Raw genomic sequence first — 19,305 nt, 5'->3', positions numbered from 1 at the left:
CCAGGCTAAAGTAAAATGTACTTCATAGATTTGATATTTTAAGTGGTATCGGGAAATCAACCTAACAAAGAATGGCAAGAAAGACAAAAATTTCAACTCTGTTAAAATATATTAAAGATTTGAATACAGTTATAAGTGACTGTTTTGATTGGAATAGTGTATTTGCAGATTTTTGTTCTCAAATTAATCTATATAGTCAATGTTACCCCAATCAAAATTCAAGCTGGCACTTTTGATGAAATCAACTAATTTAGTTTTTAATGAATATGAGAGGGAAGAGTCATCAAAAAGTCAAATCAATTTTGAAATGAGGACCAAAGAGGGCATGTTTTGGACACAGTTAAAGGGCAATATCAATATCTATTCCACCTTATTCCTGGAAAAAGTAAAGCAGTGGCTACCTTCCTGAGAATCATTTACCACCAACATTCAAACTGCAAATTAGATGCTGCTCAAAGTGCAAAGAGACCTTTTTGTTGCTCATTCTCTGAAAATCAGGCTCACAGACAGGAAGCTTCTCTGTCCGCATCAATATTCTGGTGTACATTCTCAAGCATTATAGACATTACTGGTGGAGATTTTTTTTTTCTATCTTTATTGGAGTATAATAGCTTTACACTGTTGTGCCAGTTCCCACTGTGCAGCAAAGCAAAGCAGCTATATTTATACATATATCCTTGTATCCCTTCCCTCTTGACCCTCCCTCCTGAGCATCCCTCCCACCCTCCTTATCCCACCCCTCCAGATCATCTGCAATCATCGAGTTGATCTCCCTGTGTTAGTCAGTTGCTTCCCACTAGCTATCTATTTTACATTTGGTAGTGTATAAATGTCAATACTACTCTTTCACTTTGTTCCAGCTTCTCCCTCCCCACCTCCCCATGTCCTTAAGTCTGTTCTCTACATCTGCGTCTTTCCTCTGCCACTGAGTTCATCAATATGGTGGAGAATTTTTTAATGTAGAATCACTCTGGAAGCCTCCTGGGCAGGATTAGCTGCCCTTGGTCAGTTCTTTAGGGTGAAGATATGTTTATAAAGAGACCCGCCCTCAAACCCACAACTTCAGCCAATCCAATGATTTTGTAAACACCAAATTATTTATATTAAAACCCATCTTACAGAAAAAAAAATCTGCTATGGTTTATATTTCTTACGCCAAACTTCTATGATGTCAGAGGATAACATCACACCATATACCAAATCGTACTCCAAAGTCATAACAATAAAAACTGTATGCTGCTAGTAAAGGAATACAAGACATAGGCCAATATAAAAAAAAATAAGTACAAAGAAACAGATCCATCTATATGTAGACATTTGATGTGTAATAAAGAAGGAATTACAATTCAATTGCAAAAGAATGGATCTTCTAGTAAATGAAGTTGCAAAATCTGGCTCACTTGTTGGAGAAAAAAAAGCAAAATCCCTAATTTAATCTATATATCTAATAAGGATCAAAGATCTAGCAAAGGAAATCAGTTGAAGAAAATTCAGAGTCCTAGGTTTGTCACATAAGAATAGGGAAAAACTTGAATTTCACTCCTAAGAAATTACCCAAGAGAAAGGAAAACATACATCCACAAAAGCATTTGTATGTGAATATTTGTAGTAGTGAGAGTTCCAGGGGCTGACTTGGCCAGGGGAGGGGTGGAAGAACTGGAAAAACGTGACTTAACCTCACTCATTTTTTAAGACTGATTCTTATGACTCTAGGGTGGGGGTTACCTGAGACTTCACAAGATCGCTGAGTAGCAAAATTCTTTAAATATCACAAATGTTTCTAATGAAACAATCAACCCTAATAATCAATCCTAAGGTGGGGACTGTAATTAACTCTGCTCTGAAGGCATATAGCTTGCTCACGTAAGACCCCTTTTCGGGTATCTCCACTCTCTTCTGGTGTCTGTGCCAGAAGCTATTGTACTCTTTCTCTCTCAATAATCTGTTATTCTGGAACTTAAACCTGAGCAGTGGCTTATTATTGATCCCGAGGAGAAATTCTTTCCCTTCAGAGATCACAAATCCACTCCCTAGACAGATTCTACGACATCAGTAGCTTTATTCATTATAGCCCAAAATCAGAAGCAACTCAATGCTATGAAAAGAAGAATGAGTAATCATACTTTTGTGTATTTGCACATAAACAGCCTCTGGAATATTCAGCAACAAAAAAGAATGAACTTCTGGCACATGCAACAACATGGATGAATCGCTTCATTAATGTTGAGTGAAAGACAAACACTAAAATGTACATACTGTGTGGGTCCATTTACAAAAAGATAAACATGGGAATAGAAATCAGAAGAGTACTTTGAGGTGACTGAGACGAGGCATGAGGAAACTTTCTAGGATGGTGAAAAAATTATATATCATGATTGGGGTGCTGGTTGTATAGGTATACACATTTGTAAAACTCAACAAGTGTTACACTTAAAATTTGCTGATTTTGCCATATGCAAATTTTGCTTTAAGGCAGAAATTCATTAAAGAAAATTTAACTATCTTAGAAAAACCAAACCACAAACCATGAGGCAAAAACTTGGCAAATTTTATTACATCAACATTTAGGGTTTCTGGTAAATAAAAAATGAAGCAAGGAGTTAGATGCCTGGTAAGAATAGATATTTGTAATGGCTAACAAAGATTCTTTGTGTGATCAAACTTGAGTCAGTCTCCTGAACCTCTTCCTAGTCCCATCTGTGCCCTTCCTGGTAAAATCCAGTTTCTGCAAGAATCTTGCTAAGACACTTTAACCAGATCCCCACTGTCGATATCTGACCAAGTTCGTCATCATCCACCAGCCCCCAAGAGATGTCTGATCATTCTGGCCTGTCTTCAGCAAGAATTCTGTTGGGTCAGTTTAGCCAGAGCCACCTTTACCCCTATTTCCTCTTAGTAATTTTTCATCCACTGACCCCCACCCTGTTCCTTGGCTGTAAGTTCCCACTTGCCCAGGCCATATTTGGAGTCGAGCCCCATCTTTCTCCCCAGCTGTAAAATCAAGTCTTTCTTTCTGTCTTTAATAAGTGTCATTGAGTACTTTCTTCTTTCACAAGGCTAACAGCAAGAGGTGAGTCTGCAATATTCAAAAGCTGCTTGCTAATCCTCAAGAATGCAAGAAACCAAACAGGGGGGAAATAAAAGATGTGCAAAGGATTTGAATAGTAAAAGAAGCTTCAGTGCCTAACAAGCATATGAATAGATATACAAAAAATCACCAACAAACTACCAGAGAAATGAAAATTAAAATAACAATTGGATACACGTTTACATTAAAAATGTATGACAAAATTAGGAAAAACATGCATATTGCAAGTTTAGGAACAAACAGGAAGATTCAAAAGCTCCAGAAAGGGGGAGTAGAAAGTGCAGCCTCCTGGAAAAGAAATAGGGCGTATTTCAGGTCACCTCTTCCAAAGGGATATAAGGGATTTGTTCTAGGTGTCCACAGCAGGACTTTGGTAGAAAGGGTGGCAATGAATGAATTGTATGAAGTGAGTACAGATAAGGCATATGCACTTACTCTAACAAATAGAGATCTCAAAGAAAGTAGAAAATACACTAAATTGACATTATGCTATTGTTTGTATCTATTAAAATTTCAAACACTCAGATCCAAGCACTCTAAGGCTACAAATGAAATAAGTTAAAATTGGTACTTATGGGAAGGGGAATGAGATTGAAAATTAGGGAGGAAGGAGAAAAAATAATGAGAATGGTCTTGCATAGGTGAAGGCTGACAATAAGTTAAGAACTGGGGAGTACGGAATGGACCTTGAAAGCATTATGTTAAGTGAGATAAGTCAGACAGAGAAAGACAAACATTGTGTGATGTCACTTTCATGTGGAATCTAAAAATAACCAACATATAGATACAGAGAACAGATTGGTGGTTGCCAGAGGCGGAGGGTGGGGAGTGAGAGAAATACATGAAAGTGGTCAAAAGGTACAACTTTTATTATAAAATAAATAAGTCCTGGGGATGCAATGTACAGCCTGGTGGCTATAGCTAATAATACTGCATTGTAGATTTGAAAGTTGGTAAGAGAGTAAACCTTAAAATTTCTCATCACACACACAAAAAATTTGTAACTATGTGAGGTTATGGATAGTAACCAATTATTTTATAATTATTTTGTAAAAATACAAATATTGAATTACTTTGTTGTACACCTGAAATTAATATAATGTTTTATATTGCATCTCAATAACTGGAGAAAATAATAAATAATAATAAATAAATAAGTACTGGGGAGTATGAGTAATTCAAAACCTAAAATTTAAAAATAGGCAAAAGAATCTCATAAAAGGTGCTTAAACCCAGGCCACCTCACACTTTATACCACTTTATACCACTCCTCAGTTTCCCTCTTAGTGGTGATTTCCTTTTTCCTTTCTCTGCTTTTGAAGTGCCTGCAACTTTATTAGAAATTGGATGAAAATGGCAATTCAAAATACTTTTCAAAGGTCACAAAGAGTAGTTTGCTTTGAAAAGCTTTAATGCATTCTTTCTGGTTTTTGGAAAGCAGAATGGCATCACCAAAAGTCATCAAATTCTATACTTGCTTAATTTATTAACTAATAAGAATAAAGAGGAGAAAAGTATGTGATCATCTACACATGAAAAATTCATCTGCTTCGCCTTCAGATGGTCCAGCCTCTGATGCCTGGCTAAGACTTGACCCTGAACACAATTTTAAAAGTAATGGCAGGATGATGAGATGGTAAATGAATTTCCTCTTAAGGCCCATTTTCCTTTCCTTCATTCTGTTTACTATCTCCCCTTTCTGAAGACAAAGGCACACTAAAACCTTATTCTCTGGGGGATATCCAAGCTTTTAATTTGGTTACTTTAGCCCTGAGTAGGAATGCAAGGATTCTTTACAAACAACTATGGTGGTTCAGTTATAAAGTTTTCTCCAAAAAATAAGCTCTAAGTCCATGTTGCCTAAGGAAACTTGGACTGGGTCTAATTCCACCAGAGGCATGATAGATGTTCTGTTATTGCATGTTCCTTTAAACTGTCATCTTGGAGAGGCTGAGTCATACAGAGATTATAAGATATTTAAGAAGATCAAGAACAATAAATTAATTTATAGTTGTTTTTGCACCATTATTCAGAAATTGTCTTATTTTTAGTCAATAAGGGCTTGTTTGTATGCTGTGCGCGTATATAGACACATACTTCAGATAGATAGATAGACAATATAGAGGAAGAAAAGTTACCCTCTACTTTCTTTAGGTCGCTGGCTGGGCCTGAAAATTAAACTGACAAATTAATAGGAGGAAAGCATACAAATTTTATTGAATTTTCACATGTACAAGGGTGAGTCAAAAATTACCCACATACTGGCTGTAGAAATTTCTATGGCCAGAGTGCGGATAAGTTTTGACTCACCCTCATATATGGGAGACTTTACAAGAGAATGAAGACCAGAAGAAGTGGCCAGGGCAGGAAGCTTGTATATCTTTTAGACAAAGAAACAATAAATTTGTAAACCATTGACAAGGCAGAGGGGTTTGGGCTAGGGGTAGTAAATGATGAAGATGTAACAAGGTTTTTTTATATAGCTTCCTTGACCCTAAATTCCTTGTCTCTGGTGACAAAAATTTCTCCCTTCCTCCTGGTACAGGGAGAACACCTTTATGTGAGAGATTCATCTCCTGCTTTCAGGGAAGAAAGGCAGCGGTGGGGAGGTCAGAATAACCATCCGGCTCCTGTTATTTCCTCAAATTTCTTCAGCTTAAGATAGTCAATATGCAAAGGAACCATATTTTAGGGTAGTGCATCCTGAACTCTACCATTGGAGAGATGGAGAGATAGATAGATTCACGCATTCTAAGTATAATGCGTGTGTCAGCTATAGATTTTCAGAAGAAGGAAACAGTCCTTATTATCCATTAATGTTGAATCCAATAGATAAGCAATAGGCAGAGGGCTGCATGGCATCCCCTTATGACCCTGTGAGAACCACCAGCAAGGCTTCCCACCTTCCCATGTTCCAGAAGGTCCAGAGCACAGCTTGGGTTTGCCCTCGCTTTAGAAAGAAGTCTTATAGATGGCCTCTCTCAAGTAATCAGACAAGGCTTGCGGACTTTGGAGTCTTGCTGGCTACATGTCTAATGACCTAAACCACCTCTTCTAACTGTGAGACTGAAACCCATGTACCCTACATTTCAAAACTTGTAAAAATGGGGATAACAATGCCTCCTTCATGGTATCATTATGATGATTTAAGCCAACTATAAAATATGTTTGGCACTCTTCAGTTGCTTGATAAATATTATTTCCCTTTCCTCTCAACACCATTGGATTAGAGTATCTGAGAATAAAACCTGGAAAATCTTTGGTACAAGTCTCATGGCTCTTTCATTGGCTGAATGACCACACAGAGGCATGGGGTAAGAGTTGGGTCTGGAGAGAGTAAAAAAAAAATGTTATCATAGAGAAAGGAAAGAGGGTGAGATGAGTCTGATTCTTATCATTTCCATTTCCTCCATCTGGTAGATCTGATGGGGATCTGTTTGACAGCTGCAGGAGGAAGTTGGGTAGAACCACCTCTGCTAAGATCCATCACTGCCTTCCCTGTTTCTGTTTCTTCTCCATCTCCAAATATGTTCAGCATATGCCAAGATTCTCTAATGATGGAGAGGTCCTCAGGGTAGGCCAAGAGCAGACGTATATTTCATTTGGGGGAATAATTTTATCCTCCTCTCACACAACATTTGTGATCTAAGTGACTGACAAACACCAAAATGAATCATCAAAAATGCATTTACTTTCATCAAACCTCTTTGTTCATTTTGGTTGTGCCTGTGAATTTCAGCTCTTCATTTCTTCTTAATTGGTGTATTTTAAAAATGTCTTAACTTTGTTCATTTTTCTCCTTCATTCCACCTTACACTCTGAGGACAAACAATTCTCCTTAAAATGTAGGCCACATTACATCTTTCTCCCACTTCATCATCAAATGCCAAATGTCATTTTCAAGTTCTTTTCCTATTGGATCTATCTTTGAACAATATGCTCCAAATATTGACAATTGTAATTCCTGAAACACCATGTACTTCAAGCTCTTATACATTTTCACGTTATCCCTTTAGTTTGGAGTCTTTTCCACTTTGTTTAGCCTGCCTAACATTTACAACACAATCCAAGCAGCAATTCCTCAAACATGTCCTTCCTCCCCACCACTCCAAATCAGAATTCCATTCATCTCTTCCTCTTGTTTCTATAGCACAATGTTTGTGCTTCTACCTAGAACACATTAATATCTGCCCTATCTGAAAAAGAGGCGGCTGTGGTACAGTGGAAATGACACATGACATCAGAAGTTATTGATATATCCTGGTAATCATTTCACAATGTATACATGTATTAAATCATCATGTTGTACATCCTAAAAAAAAATTACACTGTGGTTTCATCATTTTATAGCAGAAGTGGCCTTGAAAAGCTTTTATCCTCTCTCAGCTATATAATTTCTAATGTTTTTAAAGCTACAGAACAGTGATTAAGTACCATGTTTCTTGAGGGAGCTTGTCAACTTTTTAATCAGCATCCACTGTAGTCTCTCCTCTATGTCAATTTTTTCTTAAGGCCAAGGGTGCTCTCTCATATAGGCTTCCCATAAATACAATTGACCTTAAAAAGAGGGAAGCATTTTTCAGCAGGGTACACATTTGAATTCAATTCTGAGCACAATTGTGTCATTTTCCCTCCATCACCAAAAAAGACATATAGATGGCCAACAGCTACATGAAAATGCTCATCACTAGTTATTAGGGAACAGCAGATCAAAATCACATTGAGTTATCACCTCACACCTATTAAAATGACTGTTATCAAAAAGTTATATATCTATATAGCAGATGTTGGCAGTGGTGTGGAGAAATTGGAACCTTTGTGTATTGTTGGTAGGTAGGCAAATAATGCAGACTCTATGGAAAACACTATGATAACTTCTCAAAAAATTTAAAACAAAATAATCATTTCTGTAATTCTGCTTCTGAGTATATATCCAAAGGAATCAAAATCAGGGTCTCAAAGAGATACCTTCCCTCCCATGTTTATTGCAGCATTATTCACAGTAAGCAAAATATGGAAACAATGCAAATGTTCATTCACAGATGAATGGATAAAGAAAATGTGGCATATACATACAATTGCATATTATTCAGCCATAAAAAGGTATTCTACCATTTACAACAATATGGATGAACCTTGAGGATTTATGCTTAAGTGAAATAATCCTGTCCCAGAAGGACAAATACTGCATGACTTCACTTACATGTGGAATTGAAAATAGTCAAACTCATAAGAAGCAGAAAGTAGGGTGGTTGGTGCAAAGGGCTGGGGAGAAAGGGAAAGGGGTAATTGTTGCTCAGTGAATATAATGTTTCAGTTATACTACATAAATAACTTCTAGAATATGCAGTACAACATAGTGTATATAGTTAATAATAAGATATTGTGCACTTTAAAGTGTGTTAAGAGGGTAGATCTCATGTTAAGTGTTCTTAACACAGACACAAAACACACACACACGTGCACACACAGACACACACATACACAGAAAAAAAAACAAGGAAACTGGAGGTGATGGATATAATCAGTACCTTGACTGCGGTACTAATATCACAGGAGTTTACACATGTACCAATTTAACAAGATACATACTTTAAATATGTGAACATTTTTGCATATCAATTATATATCAATAAAAACTTAGAGAAAAAAAAGCTCAGGACAATCAGTTGTAAAATATAGTGTGGTCAAGTAGTGACCCTGATCATTTCATTGACCTCATGTCCTCTACCCTCCTCATCCTCCTATACAACATACTCAGTCCCTCCTCAAGGACTTTACACATAGTCTCTCTGTCTGGAAGTTAATTCATAGATTTTTGCCTCATCTGCTTATTCCCAATTATCCAACTCTCTCCTCAAAGGTTAGGTCTCCTCATTCATTGTATTTATAACTATCTCAATTGCTTGATTTATATAGTTGTTTGTAACCCCTTTCTCCTGCTAGAACAAGTCCCACGAGGTAGAATTTTTTCCATCTTGTTCTCAGTCACATCTGTAGTGCATTAAATGAGGTTCCTTGTGAACCAAATAATTTCAATGAGTAACCATTGATGCAAAATACACTGCAGCTCAAGAATCTGAAAATAAAGCTGACTTCAGAGCACTAAAGTAATTAAATAATAGCTATCACTCACTAATCACCTACTATATTCCTGCTAGCATACATGCATTGTTTCATTTTATCTTCCCAACTAAATCTAGGCTCCGGCAATATTATTACCCCCACAGTGGACATGGGGATATGGAATCACAGAAACCAAGGAGCTTATCCATGATTACAAGCAGGACCGTTATCAAATATAAGCTTAATCTAGTTTCATGAATTCTCAGGTGAATTATTTATCAGAAACTATCCATTTCTCTTTCATCTGATTGTATGACCTGCAAGCAATGCTGCCTTCTCAAGTTTGCCTATACAAAAAGCACTCTAAGGCCTGTGCGGAACTTCCTTAAGTGGAACTTGTGCCAATGGTACCTCAAGGAAAAGGAATAAGTAAGGGTCATTGTTCACTCTTCAGCTTCCATATGCTTTTACCAATACCTGTACTCTTATGGTAAATTCTCTATGGTCAATTGGAGTAAGGAATGCAACCTCAGGCCTTGTGTACATATGATTTCATTTGCTAAAGTCTTTGCAAGTGGAGATGTACCGTACTCTCATGTCTTCCCTTACCTGAGTGTCTTGGAGGAACAAACCCAGTTGGCAAAGGAATCTGTAAAATACTTGTGTCTTTCAATAAAATGTGCATGGTGGAAAAGCAAAAAAAAAAAAAAAAAAAAGCACTCTAGACAGAAATAACCCATATTTTACTTACTGGGAATACAATAATCTCCTAACAGCAGTTAATAAATATATCAAACTATGTGACCCATTTTTATATTTAATATTGCATTTTTCCAATGAAACAGAACATGAGGATAATAATAACCACTTTGAAAGGAAAAATAACGAGATAATTCTATGAACTTCTTAACAGTGTGCAGGACAGAGAGAGAGGCTGAGATAACGATCAGTCTTTACTAGCAATGCAACTTGAATGCTTCACTCAGCCCTGTGAGTTCCTTGAGTACCATGGAATCTGGCTGCCTCGAAATGTGTGGGCATGCAGGACCTAGAAAAGTCCCTGGACTGTAGAAGCATCCTTCACAGTTGCCAACCATGGAATCTCCTGAAGCAACATCCTCCTATTTCCTCCTCACATCTGCCTGGACTTTAAAATAAAACTGAAATCCAGCCAATAGGCTTCTCTGGAAGGTGGGCATTGGATCCTAAACAGAGAGCAATAGCTGAAGAGCAGAATGAGAAAGGGTTTTTTGTTTTTTGTTTTTAAACTTTTTTTTCTTTTTCTTTAAAAACTCTTTATTGGAGTGTAATTGCTTTACACTGTTGTGCCAAGTTTTGAGGTACACCAAAGTGAATCAGCTATTTATACATATTTATACATATATCCCCTCCATCCCATGACTCCCTCCCACCCTCCCTATCCTGGCCCTCTAAGTCATCACCCATCATCAAGTTTATCTCCCTGTGTTATGCAACAACTTCCCACTAGCTATCTATTTTACATTTGGTAGTATATATATGTCAATGCTACTCTCTCACTTTGTCCCAGCTTCCTTTTTGCCCCCTCCCAACCCCGTGTCCTCAAGTCAGTTCTCTACATCTGCATCTTTATTCTTGTCACTGGGATCATCAGTACCTTTTTTTTAGATTCCATATATATGAGTTAGCATACAGTATTTGCTTTTCTCTTTCTGGCTTACTTTACTCTGTATGACAGTCTCTAGGTCTATCCACCTCATTACAAATAACTCAATTTCATTCTTTTTTATGGCTGAGTAATATGCCATTGTATATATGTGCTGCATCTTTTTTATCCATTCACCTGTTAATGGGCATTTAGGTAGCTTCCATGTCCTGGCTATTGTAAATAGTGCTGCAATAAACATTATGGTACATGTTTCTTTTTGGATTATGGTTTCCTCTGGGTATATGCCCAGTAGTGGGATTACTGGATGATATGGTAGTTCTATTTTTAGTTTTTTAAGGAACCTCCAAACTGTTTTCCATAGTGGCTATACCAACTTACATTCCCACCAACAATATAAGGGGTTTTTGTAATGACAAATGTGAGCAAGCCAAGACACTTCCATCTCTTTGAGCCTAACTGGCTTCCTTTACAACATGGTTGAATTGAATCAGCATCCTCACAACGCTTTCATGTTTATGAGGTAAGAGAAGTTCATGGCTGTTCTGCAAGACACCACCAAACCTATCAGAACATGGTAACAGATATATGTTGGAAATTTTAGAAATCAATGCAGAGAAGGAGGCAACTAAAAATGGAAAGCGTCTTTAAGTCTCAGTAATCTGAAGCAGGTCATTTTACCCTCTGCTTTTCTCGAACAGGAATCACATGTGCTTCTTCATACCAGCCAGAAAACATTTATTGAGAGCCTTGTTTCTGCAGAGCATTAGCAAGAATTTCAAGGATTTTCAAAGAGTTTAAGGCCACTGCCCTCCTGGTCAAAGAATCCATTATCTAAAAGTCTTACACACATGTAATCATGACACTAGGCACAGTATGTTTAGTGCCATCAATGTATATAAACCATTTACAGCTCATCGAATAGTGAAAGAATAATCTCTGGCAGAGATCAGGAAGATGCAGCATTTGGCCACAGCACTGCAGAAGGAATATTTTGACAAGTAAAAATGGTTGAAAATGAACTTTGGAGCAAGAGTTCTGACAGCCAAGTCACACAGGCTTGAACTCAAAAGATGAGCAAGAGGCCAGATTGACAAAATCCATACACCATATTTATGACAGAAAGGGCAAAAAAGTATTTTTAACTAAACTAAGTACACATTCTTTAGATTCCTATCTAAGTTCTAGAAGGTCATAGGGGCTGCAAGGATATATTCAAAGTAATAATTGCCTTTGAGAGACTCCATAGTAAGTGGAAATTATTTACAAACTGGTTGCTAAGCAAGACAGTGGAGAAGTGAGAAGAGAATGAGGAAGGAGTCATTAAAACAATATACAAGACTTTAAATTCTAAAACAAGTGTTCTACACTTTAGATGTTAGCTAGTGGGAAATGGATGTAACCATTGGAACACAGGAGTAATGTCATTAGAGTGTCACAAGTTCAGATCAACCTAGTTGTATTAAAGAAAACATCCAAATGGCCAAGTACATGAAAAGGTGCTCAACATCACTAATTATCAGGGAAATGCAAATCAATCAAAACCACATTGAGACATTACCTCACACCTATCAGCATGGCTACTATCAAGAAGACTAGAGAAAAAGAGAAAAGAAGACGATCTTTACCCACTGATCTGTTGTTCAACACTTAGGCTGTTTCCATATCTTGGCTATTGTGAATAATGCTACAATAAACATAGGAGCACAAATATCTCTTGAATATTCTGTTTTCCTTTTTTTTTTTTTTTTTTTTTTGCATATATACCCAGAAGCAGGATTGCTGGATCATATGGTAGTTCTATTTTTAATTTTTTAAATTGTTCTCAATAGCGGCTGAACCACCACCAAGTTACAAGTGTTCTTTTTTCTCTACACCCTTGCCAACACTTGATATCTCTTGTTTGGAAACAATCTAAGATGAACGGATAAAAAAAGATGTGTCTATATATCTTGGGTAAAGAAAACATTATTCAGTTATAAGAAAGAGGGGAGAATTTGATGAGGATAGGGATAAAAATCACCCCCAAAAAGGTACTACTTAAATTAAAAGCACTTGAGTGAATTATTTTGCTTCCATAATTTGCAAGAACCTGACTGTTTATTCTCATACTGATCCCATGAAGCTGATGAGTGGGAAGATAAGTACCCTACCCAGATGAGGAAAGAGAGATGTAGGAAGATTCAAGTGACTATAAGCCAAGGTTGCTGGATAAAATACAGGATGCATAGTTAAATTTGAATTGCAGATAAACAATTTTTTTAGTATAAGTATGACTCATGCAAGAATGCTGCAAATATTTCATGGGGGATACTTACACTAAAAAAATGTATTTGTTTATCTGAAATTAATATCTGACTGCCATCCTGTATTTTTATTTCCTAAATATGACAACCTACCATGGTTCCACAGTAAGCCAAGAGAAAGTGAATTGGGAGGTCCCTGTGTGTCCTTAGAGGATGCTGTCTTTAAGTTCAACCCTCTTAAAGCACAACTGCCCCACCATTCCAAATGCATACACTCCACCTCCTTCTCCCTGTCTCCTCCCAAGAAGGGCTGTTCCCAGAGTCAGGACTTACCCAATTTCTCTCAGGAGATAATTTCCCATCCTCTCACTGTGACTCTGTTTCTCAGATCCTGAACTTGACTCCACTTTGTATGTCTTGACCAAAGTAACAACAGCCATGAAATGGGGCAGGACATTGTATCTGACCAATGGTTTGTGCTTTCACCAATCACGAGCTGCCAGGGGATGGACAAGGGCATGATAGAGAAGGCAGAAACCATTCTGAAAGGGAGGGGAAAAGAAAGGATGTGAGTGTGTGTGTGTGTATGTGTGTGTGTGCGCGCGTGTGTGTGTGTGTGAGCGCGCGCATGTGTGTGTAGAGTGTGGGGAAAAATCAGGCTGAAACATAAGAGAATAAATCTAATACTTTGGGTTCATTTTGCTTTCAAGGAAACTCCAGGATTTCAGGATCAGACAGGGCACGGACTGTCCTATTTCTCAGAAATCTGAGATTTCAAGACTTCAATATTTTATCCTCTTCCAAACACACAAAAAGAAATCCTCTTGTAAGGAAAAGAAGGAAAAGTTAAAAACAAAATGTCTGTTTGTTCTTCTATTCATAAAAATGAAATCAAATGTAAATGTCTTTCCTTAGCGTTCTGATACTTTAAAAGATAAGTCTGCAAAGAATGTGTAAGAAAACTAGAAGGGTCTGGACGTTATTCAAGGTAGATAAAAGAGAAATTTTTCTTCCTTTTGTTGTTTCAAGGATAGCATTACTAGGGGAAGGAGACAGGGCCTAACATACCCATCTCCACCATCTGGTCCCCCACTTCCTTCCCTACACCTCCCATCGGAGCCACAAAACACAAGCTGGCCACAGTGATAATTTCAAGGCAGGCAATTGGCTGACTGCTGATTCTGAGCCATTGCTGTTGGGGGAGTAAAATAGCTTATTTGCTATATTTCTCACCCAGTAGAGTGCAGAACAAATAGCTGGTTTTCTTCAGTTTTCATCCAACATGAAATTGATTTGCTGAGTTCAGAAACCATATGCTCATATGCTCCAGTTCTTTTTTTCTGAATAAAGATACCAAGGCTGAGGATGTTTAAGTTACTGCTAGCTGTGAGCAGAGCTCAGGGGTCTCAAGCACCTTATCATCATTTCTAAATTTTGTATGACTAGTTTATGTTTCAATCACAAGTGTGAGAAAAATATATTTGAAGCAAGATTGTCACACATCCCATTCTGGATTTATGGTTTACCTAATTCATATTTGAGAACCTATGTACTAAAGCCCTGCTTCCCAAACTTTCACACCTATACGAATCATCTGATGACCTTATAAAGGCAAATTCTGATTCTATCACACTGGGGTCAACATCTTGCGTTTCTAACAAGCTCTCAGGTTGATGTCACCCCTGCTGGTCCTTTAAAGAGCAAGGCGCTAGATTGGAGATTCTCAAAGCATGGTCCCAGACCAATAGCATCAGTGTCACCTGAGAATTTGTTAGAAATACAGATTTTCAGATCCCAGCTCACACATGCTGAATCAGAGACTCCGGGGATGTGTTCCTCCAATTGCCTGCTAAGATTTGAGAACCAGTGCAATAAACCATTTATTACTCACAAATAAACTCATCAGTTCCTAGATGCTCAATTAACTAGGTCCCTGTTGGGATCCAGACACGCAATGATGGAGATGTGGTAACACACACATCTCTAGTTTCTTTAGCCTCTTTTAGCTTCCTCTCTGCTCACATTAGGATGAGTCGATCTGGAAAAAGACAAGGCATTAACTCTACTACTGAAGGCTAACCAGTGAAACTCCTGGACCTCACATTCTTCATCTGTTAAGTGGATAGAATGTAAGCGAAAGTGAGTTTTAGTGTAAAGTATTCTGCAATGATAGTGGCTGTGACTGTTGACTGAGCATGACATACATGCTATAAGAAACTTCATGTAGAACTCTCAGGACCATGTAGAAGAATAAGAGATACCTGTCCTTTCAAAGCCAATGCCTCAACTTATGCACCTGATGCAGGTCATTTCTATCCTCTTCAAGAGTCCCTCCCGTCAATATTCTCTACTTGTCTGCTCTCTCTACTTGGTGTCCTGCCTACTGACAAGTTCGGTTTCCACTTATTTGGAAAGGACACAAAATGCTTTCTCCTATAGTCAGAACTATCACCTCACCTTGTGCTTTTAAAGTCAGACATTTAATAACATGAGTTTTTCTTATCATGAAATTATTATATGCTTTGGTATAGAAAATCTAGAAAGTACAAACAAGAAAAAATAAAAAACAGTTAAATAACCCAGAATCCTACTACCCAGAACAATTCCCATGTATATTTTAATGTATATTTATTGTCTTTGTTCTGTGAACACACACATGTACCCACCAGTTTAAAAAGTTTCAAAAAGGAGCTCATCATTTGCACATGTCTTTCTACGCCATTAAATAGATTTTTCAAAGAACATTTTCTTTTTTTCCTTTTTTTTCAGCTTTATTGATAGATAATTGGTATAAAAAATCCACATGTAATTAACATACAATTTGGAGAATTTAGACTTATACATATATATACACTCAATACCATCACCACTATCAAGGTAATAAAAATATCCATCACTACCAAAAGTTTCCTTACTTCTTTTTGGGGTATGTGTGTGTGCGTGTGTCTGTGTTAACATGAGATCTACACTTTTAACAAATTTTTAAGTGTACAATACCTTTTTGTTAACTATAGGCATTTTCATAACAATCAACAGAGGGAAAAGGCAACCTACAGAAAGGGAAAAAATATTTGAAAGCTATGTATAAGGGGGTAATTTCCAAAATATATAAGGAACTCATATAACTCAATAGCAAAAATAATAATAAAATAAATAACCTGATAAAAAAGGGGCAAAGTATTTGAGCAGACATTTCTCCGAAGATGTCTTCCAGATGGCCAACAGATATATAAAAAGATTATCAACATTACTACTCATTAGGAAAATGCAAATCAAAACCACAATGAGATTTCACCTCATACCTGTGAGGATGGCTGTTATTACATTTCCATAATATCATTTCTAATGGATGCAAAGTATCCCACTGTATTAACATGTAATGATTGTTTTTGGTCTTTTTTTTTTTTTGGTTTGGTTTTTTTTTTTTTTTTTGGTTACTTCAGTTTTTCTATTATAACAATGCTGCAATTAGCATTTTTACAAATAAATCATGACAGAATATTGCTGATAATGTTTAAAATTTCTAATACTAGCTAGAAATTTCCCTCCATGAAAATTGTAGATATTTGTTACATTAAATTACATCAGCCCATCCGTGTGGGAGACTTGATCTCAGTTACTTCTGTAAGGCTTGGAGCTAGACCAAGCATAGGAGATGACACAAGTTTCTTATCTGTTAATGGCTAGTCCCTGCTTATTTGCAGATAATATTGGAACAAAAATGGTTCCTTACCCAAGCACTGGGTAGAGAACTGACTCTCAAATCTAACTTGATTATTTTATGTGGGAGGAAAGACTGATAAGATGAAAATTAACCATTGGAAAAGTAAACATGTTAACAAATCAGATATTTGGCTTAAAATGTTTTCAATGTCATTGCTTGATTAAATTTATTTATTTATTTATTAAAGATTTATTATTTATTTATTTTATTTTACTTTTGGCTGCATTGGGTCTTCATTGTTGCGTGCAGGCTTTCTCTAGTTGCAGTGAGCAGGGGCTACACTTCATTGCAGTGTGCAGGCTTATTGTGGTGGCTTCTGTTGCTGCAGAGCACTGGCTCTAGGTATACAGGCTTCAGTAGTTGTGGCATGTGGGCTCAATAGTTGTGGCTCACAGGCTCTAGAGCACAGGTTCAGTAGTTGTGGCTCATGGGCTTAGTTGCTCTGTGGCATGTGGGATCTTCCTGGTGCAGGGCTCAAACCCACATCCCCTGCATTGGCAGGAGGATTCTTAAGCACTGCGTCACCTAGGAAGTCCTTGACTAAATTTAAATTTTGTTATGTTTATGATATAAAAAAAGAAATTATCTCAATTTTGATAAAAGGTAAAATGATGATTGTATAGGAGATCAAAATATTTCACTTTGGTGTAACATCTTCATTACACCAAATAATCAATAAATCAATCAATAAATGCGGGAAAAGCTTTCTTTGATCTCCCCTTATGTGCTTAAAAACAAGTCCTCCAGGGACTTCCTCGGTGGCGCAGTGGTTAAGAATCCAGCTGCCAATGTAGGGAACACAAGTTCGATCCCTGCTCCAGGAAGATCCCACATGCCGTGGAGCAACTAAGCCCGTGTGCCACAAGTATTGAGCCTGCGCTCTAGAGCCCATGAGCCACAACTATTGAGCCCATGTGCTGCAACTGCTGAAGCCCAAGTGCCTAGAGCCCATGCTCCGCAACAAGAGAAGCCATGGCAATGAGGAGCCCATGCAATACAATGAAGAGTAGCCCCTGCTCACTGCAACTAGAGAAAGCCCATGTGCAGCAATGAAGACCCAACACAGCCAATAAACAAATAAAATAAATAATAATAAATAAATTTATTTAAAAAAAAGTCCTCCAAAGAAACTCAATTGTCATAAATCCCTTCCCTGGGAGTTTTATCACAGGGAAGGTTGACTCATCACAGGAAAGGAGATGGGAAGTCAGCACCACATCCAAACAGACATTGTCACCATTTATCATACCTTCCATTATTCTCTTAAATAATGAAACTTAAAAAGAACCTAAAATTCATTTTCTCTCCCATAAGTAGCCTTTGTCCTCTCCCTTTCTCCTATTAAGATGATACATAAGCTCCCATATCTCACTTCTCCTTTGGATATTCACTTTCCAAACAATGCCCTCATGGACATAGAATTCAAATTTAATAAATTTTCATGCCTTTTCTTTTGTTAGCCTATTGTCAGTTTAATTCACAAGTGTACAGGGACTTCCCTGGTGGCACAGTGGTTAAGAATCTGCCTGCCAATGCAGGGGACACAGGTTCGAGTCCTGGTCCAGAAAGATCCCACATGCTGCAGAGCAACTAAGCCCATGCACCACAACTGCTGAGCCTGCACTTTAGAACCCGCAAGCCACAACTACTGGGCCCGTGTGCCACAACTACTGAAGCCTGCCCCCCTAGAGCCAGTGCTCCGCAACAAGAGAAGCCACTGCAATGGGAAGCCATGCACTGCAACAAAGAGTGGCCCCCACTCACTGCAACTGAGAAAGGCCAGTGTGCAGTACTGAAGACCCAACACAGCCAATAAATAAATGAAATAGATAAATACATTTATAAAAAAATTGTGTACAGACCTGTGGCCTCATTCTTTCCACCCAGAATGCAAGTATTCAACCTTCCATTAACATACACATCATGAACCCCTTTTCTATCCTCTACCAGGAACTTTTCCCTCAGCAAACTGCATGGTGCATTTTCCCCTGGCATATCGTCCTTTACCTAGTACAGTAGTTAATAAACTCAGTTTGGTTGAATGACGTGGCAGTCACTGACACTAAGAAATAGCAAACCTTAAAGGTTCTGATGTTTACAACCTAGTAATGTTAGAGGTTAACTTGCAGAAACTGATGTCACTACGTTTTGATAGCTGGCAGATAAGTAGATGGTTTTGATTTATTATTAGAAGAAAGTTAAACATATATAGTTTAGTAACCTCCATTTTAGCATTGTTTCTGGAATAACTATAAAATCCTTATTAGTCAAATGCTCTTTGAACCATGCTTAATAATAACTCTGAACACTCTGTTCTTTTAATATAATTCCAAATGAAAGACACACCATACTGAAGACAATTACCTGGCTTATATGGTTAAATCCCCCACGCATGAGCATTTCTTTTCCATTTTCCTTTCTGTTTTAAGTAAGTCAGAAGCTTTTTTAGCTTTTTTTTAAATTTTCATGAGGATATAATTTACACATAATGTGTAAATTTAAGGTGTGTTGATTTGATAGTTTTATGTATTGCAAT

General features: G+C 37.4%; 1 protein-coding gene across 1 annotated transcript in view; it reads right to left on the bottom strand.

The window, feature by feature from the left end:
* Positions 1-13,399, bottom strand: part of GCSAML (germinal center associated signaling and motility like) — a 30,854-nt gene extending 17,455 nt beyond the window's left edge. Inside the window, exon 1 of the mRNA XM_057710072.1 lies at positions 13,379-13,399. The gene's annotated coding sequence lies outside the window, so the exon portion shown is untranslated. The remainder of the gene's footprint in view (positions 1-13,378) is intronic.
* Positions 13,400-19,305: the final 5,906 nt, after the last annotated feature.

The sequence above is a fragment of the Hippopotamus amphibius genome, chromosome 15 (assembly GCF_030028045.1).
Source record: "Hippopotamus amphibius kiboko isolate mHipAmp2 chromosome 15, mHipAmp2.hap2, whole genome shotgun sequence".
In the NCBI taxonomy this organism is placed as follows: Eukaryota; Metazoa; Chordata; class Mammalia; order Artiodactyla; family Hippopotamidae; genus Hippopotamus; species Hippopotamus amphibius.
This window is presented reverse-complemented; position numbering and strand designations above follow the sequence as displayed.